This window comes from Hemicordylus capensis, chromosome 2 (genome assembly GCF_027244095.1).
Source record: "Hemicordylus capensis ecotype Gifberg chromosome 2, rHemCap1.1.pri, whole genome shotgun sequence".
NCBI lineage: Eukaryota > Metazoa > Chordata > Lepidosauria > Squamata > Cordylidae > Hemicordylus > Hemicordylus capensis.
The window spans coordinates 74,922,568-74,935,385 of record NC_069658.1 but is presented as its reverse complement, the minus strand read 5'-3'; the positions used below and the strand labels follow the sequence as shown (position 1 = coordinate 74,935,385).

At 45.1% G+C, this 12,818-nt stretch overlaps 1 long non-coding RNA gene across 1 annotated transcript; it reads left to right on the top strand.

The window, feature by feature from the left end:
- Positions 1-8,434: 8,434 nt before the first annotated feature.
- LOC128344347 (uncharacterized) lies at positions 8,435-10,313 on the top strand. Its single transcript, XR_008315805.1, has 2 exons — positions 8,435-9,146; positions 10,086-10,313. It is a non-coding gene; the product is annotated as an uncharacterized LOC128344347 (long non-coding RNA).
- Positions 10,314-12,818: the final 2,505 nt, after the last annotated feature.

The following is a 12,818-nucleotide window of genomic DNA, read 5'->3' as shown; positions in this document are numbered from 1 at the left end:
TCACCAATGACTGGTACAAATGTTCCACTTTCTGCTCTGTCTGGTTTGCACTCACACATAGAATATCCTGTGGCTATGATACTAAGTATATTCTGAGGGTTAACCAATTGCTACCAAAACCTAGAAATGTTAAGTGTCGTGTTGCATTTAACTGGGAAATACTTTCACCTCGTAACTGTCAATGTAATGCTACATTCTCTTTCCTCTAGAATCTGACATAATGTATTATGACAGATGTCACCTCAAGAGAGCAAAGCTGATGTTGGTTGTGTGCAAGGAACCTTGTTCATCCATCCTACCAGGATTTCTTAGGCTTATGAAAATCAGGTCTGAGATGGATCCACCTCTCATTTAAACTATGACAAAATCAGGTCAGCTATTCCTAATGCATAGATCCATGTCTGAGCTTGTCAGTGATTCGAAAAAACCTCAAGGCTATGCTCATTGTGACAGTCCTAAAAGAGTTAATTGTACAACGTGCAACTCTTTCTAGTTGCTAAGTAACAGCGGTCTGCCTTCAAGCTGTAACAACCAATGAGTTTATTCTGAGGATATCATCCTCCTAAAGTTGAAAGTAGGGTGGAAGTTGAAGGTAGAGTCAAGAGTACTGTATCAATTTAGAAATCCCACAAAAAATAATAAAATCTCTCTGGTTCATTGGTGCAGTTTAAAAGAAGATTTTTCTAATTTGACTTGTGTGTTTTTTCAAAGCAGCTGTTTAAATCTACTATCTGGGCATGTTTGGTATATATAATATACCAAATATATAAGTGTACAACATGAACACTTCTGTTCTGAAATCTTAATAATATTCTTCACTGTAACTAACCATGTGTCCCCATATCCAAGTCAGTCAGTATACAGGGGGTTTCCTTGTTATATGATCAAAATATATCTCTTTGAGAGAGGTTAGGCTGAAAGAAACGTCATCTGGAGAGCTTCATACCGGAGGCTTCAAATACCAGTCTCTTTCATTCAAATCAAATTCTCAAGCCAGTGTGCGACTACGCTAGTTATGGATCACTTCCAAGTTCTTAAACAGTGAGGCTGTTCCCATCTGCAGCCGAGACCAGGTTAGGGATGCCCAGCCTGGGTTAGGCTGCGTGTGAGAACCGCTAGGATAGGGCCTGATGCCGGTGGGCCAGCACCGCCTAGCCTGGCTTTTCGCCGAGGTTAAGGGAGCGAGCACTCCTTTAACCCAGGCTTGCTGCTCATGTGTGAGCTGGGCTGCTTCCCACCTGGCGGCATACAGAGACAGGTGCCCAGAGCTCCCATCTCTTGGGGGAGTCCCCCAATCCATTGCATGTCTCGTGCGGTGCACTGTGGGCTCTCCGGAGGCTGGGATGTGTTGTCCCAGCCTCTGGAGCTGTGTGCTGTGCCACACAGCACTGCTCATCTGGGAGCATGGTCTGTGCTCCCAGAGACATAACGTCGCTCTTCTGGAGGGAGGGTAAGTAAAACCAGCCTCCCTCGCCCCCTGCTGCCCCGCCCACCCAGTTGTGTGAACGACCTCTAAATTTCCTTGGGAGTTGAAAAAATGGAAAGGAGGAAACAGTCTTTTGCAAAAAGGTAAAACACATATAACCTTATTGATCAGCATCTTCTCTTTCATGCTCTTTTAAAGTCTCAGTCCCTGAAAAGAGCTGCTAGCTGACTTTCTGCTGACATTGTAGCCCTATTCAGACATTATGTTTGAATATATGTTTTTGTATGAATGGCCACACATGTATTCATTTTATTGTTTGTTTGTTTGTTTAAAATATTTCTATACCGCCCAAAACTTGCTTCTCTGAGCAGTTTACAATTAAAATCATTTAAAACATTAAATCAATTAACAATTAAAATCATTTAAAATATTAAAAACATTTAAAATCCATTATTAAAATTATTTAAAACTATACATCTAATTAAAAGCCTGGGTGAATAAATATGTCATCAGTGCCTTTTTAAAAGTTGCCAGAGATTGGGAGCCTATTATTTCAAAAGGGTGTGCATTCCAGGGGCTGCAACAGAGAAGGCCCGTTCCTGAGTAGTTCCTGAGTATTTTAAAAGCAAACCTGCATACAAACCCCTTCAAATGCAAAATACAAATAATAAGTATGCTGACATATGTGTGTTGAACGTAATGTGTATTGTATGTGCCTACAGATCTGTACATGTGCACGTTGTACACAGGTTGTATGGTGTGCAAATATGGTGTGCAAGCAGGGCTAGGCATAATGGAGAGATGGTTAGGGTCAAACTACAGGTTAAGGCTGTTCTCACGAGCAGCCTAATCCAGGCTAGGGCAGCCCAGCCTGGGTTAGACTGCTCGTGTGCTGGGATCTGTCTGTATCCCAATGCTGCCCACCTGCCTAACCCTACTTTTAAGCCCTGCCTTTAGCCCAGGTTAAGGGCGCAAGTGTGTCCTTAACCCTGGCACCACAATTGTGTGTGTGCTCAGGCTGCTTGCAGAGCAGAGACGGGTGCCTAGAGCACACACAGAGATGGGCACCTAGAGCACCTGTCTCATGGGGGCATCCCCCAATGAACTGTGCTCACCATCCACTGCATTGTGGGATACATGGAGGCTGGGACACACTATCTCAACCTCCAGAGATCTGTGCTGCGGGTAGCAGTGCAGATTGTGTGGGAGTGCGGTCCATGTTTCTCACCACTGTTGAGGAATCATATAGCAATAGCAATAGCAATAGCACTTACATTTATATACCGCTCTATAGCTGGAAGCTCTCTAAGCGGTTTACAATGATTTATCATATTGCCCCCCAACATTCTGGGTACTCATTTTACCGACCCCGGAAGGATGGAAGGCTGAGTCAACCTTGAGCCCTTGGTCAGGATCAAACTTGCAACCTTCTGGTTACAGGGCAGCAGTTTTACCACTGCGCCACCAGGGGCTCATATGCGGGGGGAAGGTCAGTTTAGTGCAGCCTTCCCTCTGCCCTCCCTCCCTGCCTCCCCAATGTGTGAATACCCTTTTTATTTGTAATTGGGCACTGAGGTTGTAACTTCTCACTCATAAATAGTAGCTGTGGTGGATTGGGGAATCAGGTTTGGGACCGGGTAAGTTATTTAACCCTTTCCTGCTGTGCTGCAGCCCTGACAAAAATAGCCCCTCAATGCCAATGGCAGCTTCCCCACTGGGACTAATAGCAGCTGGGAATGCCATTTGGCGACCAATATGCACAGGAAAGAGTCAAATACTCCCTGCCTGGTTCTCTTCCATAGCTGCTATTTACAAAGGCGGGGGAACACATGAACAGACAGAGTCAAATCATATGCTTAATGTATCTTCTTATTCGGCCCTTAGATATGTGCAAGTTGCAGATTTAAACCTCGTTTAATAATGGACTTTTGTGGACATGGGTGATTCTCTTGGGAAAGGCACAAAGGGTCATCATCAGCTCCTTTAGTAAAATGGGAATATAGCAACTGATCAGAAGCACTGTGTAAAAAAAAGAGAGAAAGAGACTGAAAAACTACAAGTGTGTTAAAAATCCTAAGTAATATAGCAATTTCCAGACATGCATATGAAGTAAAACGAGCACACGTTGGGGTGGAGGAATGACAGTGCTCCAATGTATGCATGTGCAGTCAAATGTACAGCTGTATATGTGGGATTTCTCTGCCGACATTCTAATGAACACATTTAGGTCAGGCAGGGAATCTGCCTCTGCAATTCCCCACCCACCCATCCACCCACTCACCCACACACTTGCATTCATTCCCCCCCCCCCACATGTCTGTAATGTACAATAAAATGAATGCAAGTGGGAGGGGTTATCTGTCTGCTCTAGCAATACACCTAAAACATAATTGAAGAGGAAGGAAAAAATATACTATTGATAGCATAATCATATATGTGCACTGCTCAGCAAAATAAATTATTTTCCTTTTAAAAATGAATTAGACTGGAGGCCTGTAGTGGACATACAATTTCCTGTGCCATTGAATAAATTAGTGAATATTTACCACATGATCCAATCACAGCACCACAACATTTAATTAGAGCTATTAAAAATGTGTTCACATCATGCTCCAATGGCAACCTGTTTCCTGAACATTTTCTGCTTTATTACAGTGAGGCACCACATCTGATGAAATACATCGTTAGCTTGTTGATAAATTATTGCCTGCCATGAAGATAGAAAATTATCCTGAAACCAATTTTGCAAAAAGAAACTGCTGTCTGTGAGAACAAGATGTGTTTAGCTCAAGAGCTGCTCATGCTGTAATAGCAAGGCATTGTGAACTAACCAGTACTCCAGTTTTTCCAGGAAGAAAAACTTCTTCATATCTTTTCAGTGCTTGAAAATAAATGCTAAGCTAGTGGAATTTACTGCACAAAAGAAGTTCCCATTCCATATTTCCCATTTAAATGCAGTAGGGGGTTTATTAGAAAGCCAGACAGGTGTAGTGGTGATCATGTTGGACTTGCCCCTGGTGAGTGAAGTTAAGGGTTCTCATTTTGCTGTGAAGCTTACAGTCTAACCCTGGGCCAGTCACTTTCTCTACCTTGCATAACTCAGATGGTTGTTGTCAGTAAGGATGTGCACAAAACTGGTTTGCCCGGTTCGGTTCGAATTCGAACCATGTTCAAACTAGGAGGGGGTGGTTTGGTTTTGGTTTTGCTCGAACCTCCCCCTGGTTCGGTTCGAATTCGAGCCAGTTCGAACTGATTTGAACTGGTTCAAACCAGTTCAGACACCCAAAAATTGGTAGGATGGTAGCTGGCACCCAGGGGTACCTGCCACCCAAACCCCAAAGCAATCGGACACTCATACGATTTTTTAAATGAATTTTTGAAAATTATTTCTATTTTTTCTCATAGGATATAATGGGACTCCAACCAGTCCATTATTCCTTATTGTGGAGCACCCATGGGTGCCAACAACCATGCAAACCCTGAAGCAATCAGACACCCCTATGAATTTTTATGAATATTTGAAATATTTTTAATTATTTTTCTCATAGGGTATAATAGGATCCGAACCAGCCCATATCCCCTATTGTGGAGCACCAAGGGGCACAAAAGCGGGGTAGGTGGTAGACAACCAGGGGTGCCTACTATCCACAAAGTTCCAAGGCAATCAGACACTCCTGATTATTGGTGAATTTTAAAATTATTTTGGAATTCCTCAGAGAATAATGAGGATTGCAGCAAATGTATAGCTTCAAGTCGGGGAGAAAGGGGTATCCAAGAGCAGAGTGTGGTGGGTGATAGTTCCCAAGGTGGGCAAGGAAGCTATCAGAATTATTTGAAAGGAATTGAGCAAAAGGCTGATTTTAAAGTGGTTTTTGAAGTTTACGCAAGTTTACGGTTTTTCTCCATAAAGAAGCATGGAGGTGTCAGCAAATGTATAGCTTCACGTCGGGGGGAAAGGGGTGTCCAAGAGCAGAGTGTGGTGGGTGGTAGTGCCCAAGGGTGGGCAGGTAGCTATCAGAATTATTTGAAAGGAATTGGGCAAAGGGCTGATTTTTAAGTGATTTTTGAAGTTTATGTGTCTTTAAGGTTAGCAATGAGAGTGGATTCATGGTTTGTCATTGAAAATCTTATATGCTACCAAAGAATCTACACTCAGAACACTTCAGAAACAAAAAACCCCAGTACCCCATGGGTTAGCAACCCATGGAGGTGGTTGGCACCCTCGCTCTGGGCCACCTCAGCACCCCCCAAGTGCAGTTATGGGGCTGCTGAAACCTCCATTCTTCCCTATGGAGAAAAACCTTAAAGCCACTTGTGGGGTGCTGGGGTGGCCCAGAGTGAGTGGTGGTCTAGTGCAAAGAGGCATGTGTGCACATGTGCCCGACGTGCACAAGCACGTCAGGTACTTCCAGTACTTCCGGTCTGACAAGGCAACGGGGCAGCAGGGAGGTATGCTGCCACCCTGCTGGACCCTTTTAAAGTGCAGTGCTGGTGGGGGAAATGTGGCAGGAGGGATAAGAGCACCCTCCCCCACCCTTAAAGGTATCCTCCCTCACCTTTAAGCTGTCCACCACCAGCTCCGTACACATCTCTACAGGCTACTACACTTACTGAATCAGATCCCATGATAAGTTACTCATAAGGAGTCTTATAGGAATTAACAGGACAAGTAAATTTTTTCACTTAATCTAAATTGGACTGCTCAGTGGTAATTTTCTGAAACCAGTCAGTCAGGTTGAGGGGAGGGGTATGCTGAGATTCAGCACGTAGCCAGCCAATCAGGAGCAGAGGAGAAGGCTCTTCACCCTCCTCTATCACGCATAGCTGAGAACATGTTAGCTTCAAGCTGGTGATCCTCAGATGGGGAACAAATAGCGTGACTGCAATGTGGGGAGGCAGGAGGGCTCTGAGTACCTCCTGGGAGCCCTTCTTGTACCTCCAGGGGGCGTCCTAGTACCCCCTGTTGGGAAGTCCTAGTTTAGTACACTTATATGCTAGTATACCTATATATTATTTATTTATTTAATGTATTTTTATACCACTTTTTAACTTTAAAAAGTTAAAACATTACAACAATTAAAAATTTTTAAAACAATGTTAAAACTAATAAAACATTATTTAATTAAAAGCATGGGTGTACAGATGCATCTTTAAAGACTTATTAAAAATTGTCAGAGATGGAGGGGCCCTTATTTCAGCAGGGAGCACATTCCAAAGCTTCAGAGAAGTGGTGGAGAAGGTCTGTCCCCGAGTAACCACCAGATGAGCCGGTGGCAACTTCAGACAGACCTCTCCTGATTATCTCAATGGGTGGTTGGATTCATGACAAAGACAACGGGTTGTCTTAAAAACCTGAGGCCCAAGCCCTTTAAGGGCTTTATAGGTTATAACCAGCACCTTGTATTTTGCCCAGAAACCTATTGGCAGTCAGTGTAACTCTTTCAACACAGGAGTAATATGGTCTCTCTAAGATGACCCAGAGACCAATCTGGCTGCCACGTTCTGAACCAGCTGTAGTTTAGAGACTAAATTCAAAGGCAGCCCCACATAGACCCCACATATTCCTAGAGTGGTCCCAGGGTGGCTTACATAATTAAAAGACTAACATAATAAATACACTAAAAACTCAGTATTAATCTCTGCATCAAGCAATGATGTTGCACTGTTTTCCAACTGGGTGTATATAGGATTGAGACTGTTACATCGACATTAACAGCACCTGCTTAATAGTGGAACTGTAGGTTATCTCCCTATCCATGTGACAATTCTAGCGCAGAAGAGCTTCCAATAACCTCAGTTTCACAGAGTAATGGAAAAATCCATTCAAACCCTGCTGAGCTAACATTTAGAGTATGGGAAGTATCAATGCAACAGCTTGATCAGGAGCTCAAACAAAACTCAAATACAGCTGCTGTAAGTGTTGTCACTACCACTTAACATCTTTTTATCACCTTTGGTGTGCTAAGCAAAGGAACAGGTTGTTAAAAGTTACGAAATCTAAGACATCTTTGTAAAATATTTATAACAGTGGATAATATCAGTGCAGGAGATTTGGGGTCACAAAAGATTCAGATTGAAATACAGGCTGGAACTGGGTACCAATAAATGCTCTGCATTTCACATGTGTTTTTAATCCCTAGGATCTCCTCCTCCAAGGACAGCATTCAAAAATTTATTTTTCACCAATAAAGCCCTTAACACCTTGGGCCCAACATACCTGAGATCTTCTCCTTAGGATCCTGTAGAAATCTCAGATAATTACTCAAGGGTGCCCTCTTTAGTTTATTAATGGTGTACTGTTAGAAAAACAAGGACAAAGATGTATTCCTAGAAACTGTTCAACAACTCATCATTGACACATAATTTTGGAGAGAGAGAGAGAGAATGCCGTGCTGCATCAGCAAACTAAAATATTAATGTTCAACTATGTCCTAATGACCTGCATTTTTTGAAGAAACGTGTATTTCAAAGCAATGCACGCCCCCCCGCCCACATATAATGATTTCTTTTTCTAGATATAATCTTGTCACATTAAACTCTATGTTATTGGACTCTATCTATTTTACCATGTGATTGCAATTGCTTGTACAAGTGTATCATCACATTTTTTACCATTGTGAAAGTTTGAATGTCGTTTGCAAGCTTGCAGTACAAATCTCGGAAGAGTTCTGACCATTCATTCATTCATTCATTCATTTGATTTATATACCGCCCTTCCAAAATGGCTCAGGGCAAGAATTACAGCAAATGACAGAAGAGGCTCGTGGGTGCTGGGGGGCACTGGGAAGGGGTGGGTGAGCTGCCCCAGTCACTGAGACAGGAGATAGGAGCAGCCTCTCCACACACACACCCCTTTCCTCCATGCTGGTGGGCTTGGGTATTTATTCAAGCCCACAGACATGGAGGAAAGCAGAACAGCAGGGGCAAAAGGCAGAAAACAGAAATGGGGGGGGGGAGGCAGCAGAAACCAGAAAGGGAGAAGGAAGAGCAGAAGGCAAGGGCAAAAGGCAGAAGGCAAAGGGGTGGGCAGCAGTAAGGGTGGAGTGGAAAACAGTGGCAAAAGGCAGAAAGGGGGGAGTGTCAGGCAGCTCCCTGAGGAGGTTGAATCATATGAGGAGGAGCCAGCATGCACGCTCATTCCTGATCAGGAGTTGCCTCAGGAGCCCACCCACTCCTCCAAGCCTGACAGGGAACCCTCTGATGAAGCTGGCAAGGCACTATAGACCAAGAAGCCCCTGCACCAGACCCTCTGGACAGCTCTTTAGAGGAACCCATATGGGCAGCACTGCCATAACTTGATCCCACTCCCCACTTTACCTTTGGGTCCCCCATATCCGCCTCCAGGGTAGTGGTCCTTGTGTCCCCGCTGGAACCCAGGGAGAGACGTCAACACCTGACTTGGACGGACCGTGCCGTAGGAGTGCATGTCTGGTAGCTCAATCATGGCTCAGTTTAGAACAAGCTCCTCAGAAGTGTGTGTGTGGGGATCTCCTCGGGAGAAAGAATAGAGCCAGCAGCAGGTGCCATTACTAACAGCCTAAGGAGTCAGAGGAAGGGAGGGGTACCTACTAATTCCCATTTAAGCTCTGCTCTTGGGCTAATCAGTTATTGCTTTTCTGCTTCTTTCATAGACTCACATCTTTGCATCCTGCTCTTGGAGATCCTGGTCTAGCACCTTGCTTTTGGTGGACCCTGGGGCTGCACTCCATTCCATTTGCAGGTGATCCTCCTACTTGTCTCAGACCCTACTCCTCTGCTCTGTGTAATGCTGCTTGAGGCTTTTGCCCCTGCCCAGGTGGTCCCTAGGCTGGTTCCTTGGCAATACTACTGTTCTGAAGCTGAGTCTCTGGTGAATGATCTTATAGCTTACCTGTGAGTCACGGGAAACATATAGAACAGGGAGAAAGCAGAAAGGGGGATCAAAACAGGGGCAGAGAGCAAGGAGAAAGAGGGAGAAAGCAAGGGCTTGTATCCCGTTTCCAGCAAACAAAAACAAACTAGCAGGGGAAGTGGAAACTTACAGGCAGCCAGCAAATTCTCCAAAGCATGCAGCTTTCTCCAGCCCCTTTTCTGTGTCTGTAACTTCCATTTTTGGTCTTGCTGGCTAGAACAGCTGCTACTCAAGCTGTTCCAACTTCTGATTTTTAGGGGGCACCTCTATTGTCCTCCTGATAATACCCCCCAAAGGAAATAAAACATAAGTAAAATATAGGTTAAATATATTTCCGGGTGACTTCAGGGGCTGTATTTTCTACTATTTTTTTAGTTCCTCATGGTGTTGATGACTGACTTATTTATTATTTCTCTATGTAAACTGCTTTGGAAGATTTTGTTGAAAAATGGTATATAAATATTTGTTGATGATGATGATGCCAAGAGGTATCCACAAGGAATCAGAAGCTAGAACAGTCTGAGCACCAGGAAAGGAAGCTACAAGCATGGAGCAGGGGCTGGAGGAAGCTCAGAGCTTTGGAATATTTGCTGGCTGCCTTGAAGTTTCAGTTTCCATTTTAATGTCTTCCCTTCAACTATTTTGGAGGGCAGATTTCGAGGGACCCCCTTGGAGGAACATTTGTGCCCATGTGGAGCTGCTGAGGTGGAAACATTAACACATATTTTGTCTAACTGCCCTTTTTATCATATCGCCCGTTCTATTCAGATCGATCCCTATCAAAAGAAACACTTGGATTGGTCTGAGGAAAATCTTATTGTTTGTTTTTTAGAAGATAAGCATGAAGAAGTCACCCACTGGATTGCTTGTTTTTGTTCAGAAGCATGTAAAATAAGATTTCTGCAAACTGGTTTTTAAATTTTTACTTATGTTATTGTATTGTTTTTTGCTGTAGTGCTTATTTGGTCATTGACCGTAAATAAATGAATCTGATCAGTTTCCCTGTGAGCTCGTTTCTGTTTAGTGGGGTTGAGGTGGGGGGTGCAGCTCCTCCTGCCTTTACTTATAAGCCACTTCTGTCCACTCTCTCTGCCTTTTGGAAGAAAAAGGGAGCAGAATGGAATAACAGGAAGAGTGGAGTCCAGGGAGTTGTAGTCAACAACATGTGGGGATCCCTGTTAGTAGGAACCCTGGGGGAGAGCATCTTGCCATCTTGCTGGCACCCCAATAAGCTGCTGCTTGAGGTGACTGCCTGCCTCACCTTGCTGCATAAAAAGCAGTTTTAGTGGATTGCCTTTCACCAGGGAAGAATCATGGGGAGGATATATTCCCTACTTGCGGCCGGATCAGGCCTGGCTTGCCCTCTGTTGAAGAAGCTGGTTACTCTGCAGCACAGATATTGCCTGCTGTTCCGTCTAGCAAAAGACAATGGCCGGAGCCTGGGACAGATCAGGAAGTTCCCCTGACCACATCTCCATCTCTTGTCTCCAGGTATCTCCTATTTTCTGCACTGTTTCAAACTGAGCTGGGAGGAGGCAGGCTGCCCAATTTATATGGTGTGTATGTGTGTGTGTGCGGGGGGAGTTTCTTGTTGCACCTGGTAGCCAGACCGCTCCTCCTCCTGGCTGCACCACAGGTCTTCTAAAGTTGGGGCAAAGGAGGGGTGTGACCCATCTGGAGTGGAGAAAAGAATGCAGACTTGCCCCCCTGACTGAAGTGCACCGAGCACTCCAGCCAGCAAGAGAAACAGCAGGGCTCACTCTGCCTCGGGGTGGGGGGCAGCCTTGTGTGCCCGCCTAGTCTCCTGTGGGATGGAGGACATGTCCCTCACCTCAGCCCTGGGATGGCTGGAACTCTGGCACAGGGAGCAAGCAAGCGGGAGCTGGAGCACGGCACAGAGAGCATGGCCCAAGCCTCCCCCCTCCTCTGGAAAAGGTCTTGTGGCTGCCTGTGGTGTGGTTTAAATCCCACCAACTGGACCCCAGTGAGGTAAGAGCCACAGTTAGCCCACTGCGGGCTGTCGCTGCCTTGTGCCTTTGACTTATTGACTAATTTTTTCCTAACTCTCTGACTTTGGGTTCAGTCCCATAACTGCATTCAATTATGTGCTGCCTCAACAGCATCACAGGTTTACTATGCATGCAAGTAGCAAGCCATGTTAATATTGTTAGATTTCATTTTGATGTACTGTATGTAACTCTAGAAAAATGACTTAGTCTATGTCATTAGGTGAACTAGAAACCATGTTGATCATGTAAGAGAACAGGTACTATAGCCCAGTGTAACATTTTTGGAGTCATGGACTGGTACATTATTCATGTGCCGTTTCCTGGACCAGAAGTTAGTAAGGGGGTCGCCTCCCCCTCATCCCCACCCCCACCCCCGCCCCCAGGCACCTCCCAATAAACAATTTTGGGCAGTTGTCTGGAGTTCATTTCAAGGGAGTGAAATGAATGTTATCCAGCAGCAAGGGCTGCCTGGAAATGAGCTCTGGAGAGCTCCTGGTGGCCCCTGCTGGTCCAAAATTGTTTTTTGGGGGTGTAATTTTTATTAGTGATGCCTCACGGACTGGTACCCAATGCCTAAGGAACTCTCTCCCTCCCTCTTACATCTCAAGTGAACCTGGGAGTGGTGGGGAGCAGAAGGCAGAGAACAGTGTCTCTGCAGAGGGGCGATTAGATACAAAGGCCATGGAAGCTGTCTACTAAGTCTCTTCCATGTTCCTAGAGGGAGGGCCAAGAAGATGAAGATCGAGAGAAATCTCACACCTGTGGCATTACTTAAATTTAATTACCCACCCCTGTCAAGAAAGAGTCCATCTGCCCTGGAATCCATACTCTTTAATCCTGAGTGTATTAGGGCACTCTACAGTTAATGGTAATGGGGGGGGGCAGTTAGTGGTGTACAAAGGCACTCCATGTGTATTGGCACCATTGTGCATTACTATTGCACACATCCCTGGCGTCCTAAGGGTTCCCTTGTTTTTCTCAGGGCTCTCCAATATTCCACCCCACTGGCTTATTGGCATGCCGGTGGGGTGGCAAGATGCTCCCCACCACCTCACCCAGCTGCCTGGCACCATTGGAGAGGCTCTTTGACAACTGGTGGCCCAGCTGCCATTTGGCAAAGATCATCTTGGAAAGAAACTCTTTTCTGAGACAAAAAAACTTCAGCATGAGAGCTATATCCAGGGCTGCAGCTATAATTGAGCAGAGGGGTTCAAAGAAGCCAGGCCCCACCCCCAGCTCCACCTCTCCCTATTTCCTTCATTATCACCCTCACTCTGAGGGGCTGATGGGGAGAGGGGTGAACACAAGCTCTCTCCCTCCTAGCTATACCCCTGGCTATGTGCTGACCGACGCACAGTACTACATTTTCCAATACTTTCCCAACTTATTTGAGTACTACACTCAAACCTTTTCTCAGTGCTGGGAGGGACCTTTAAGAGAGGAAGAGCCATTGAAATGATCTGTACAACCCTACTGATACTGTGCAGAGACT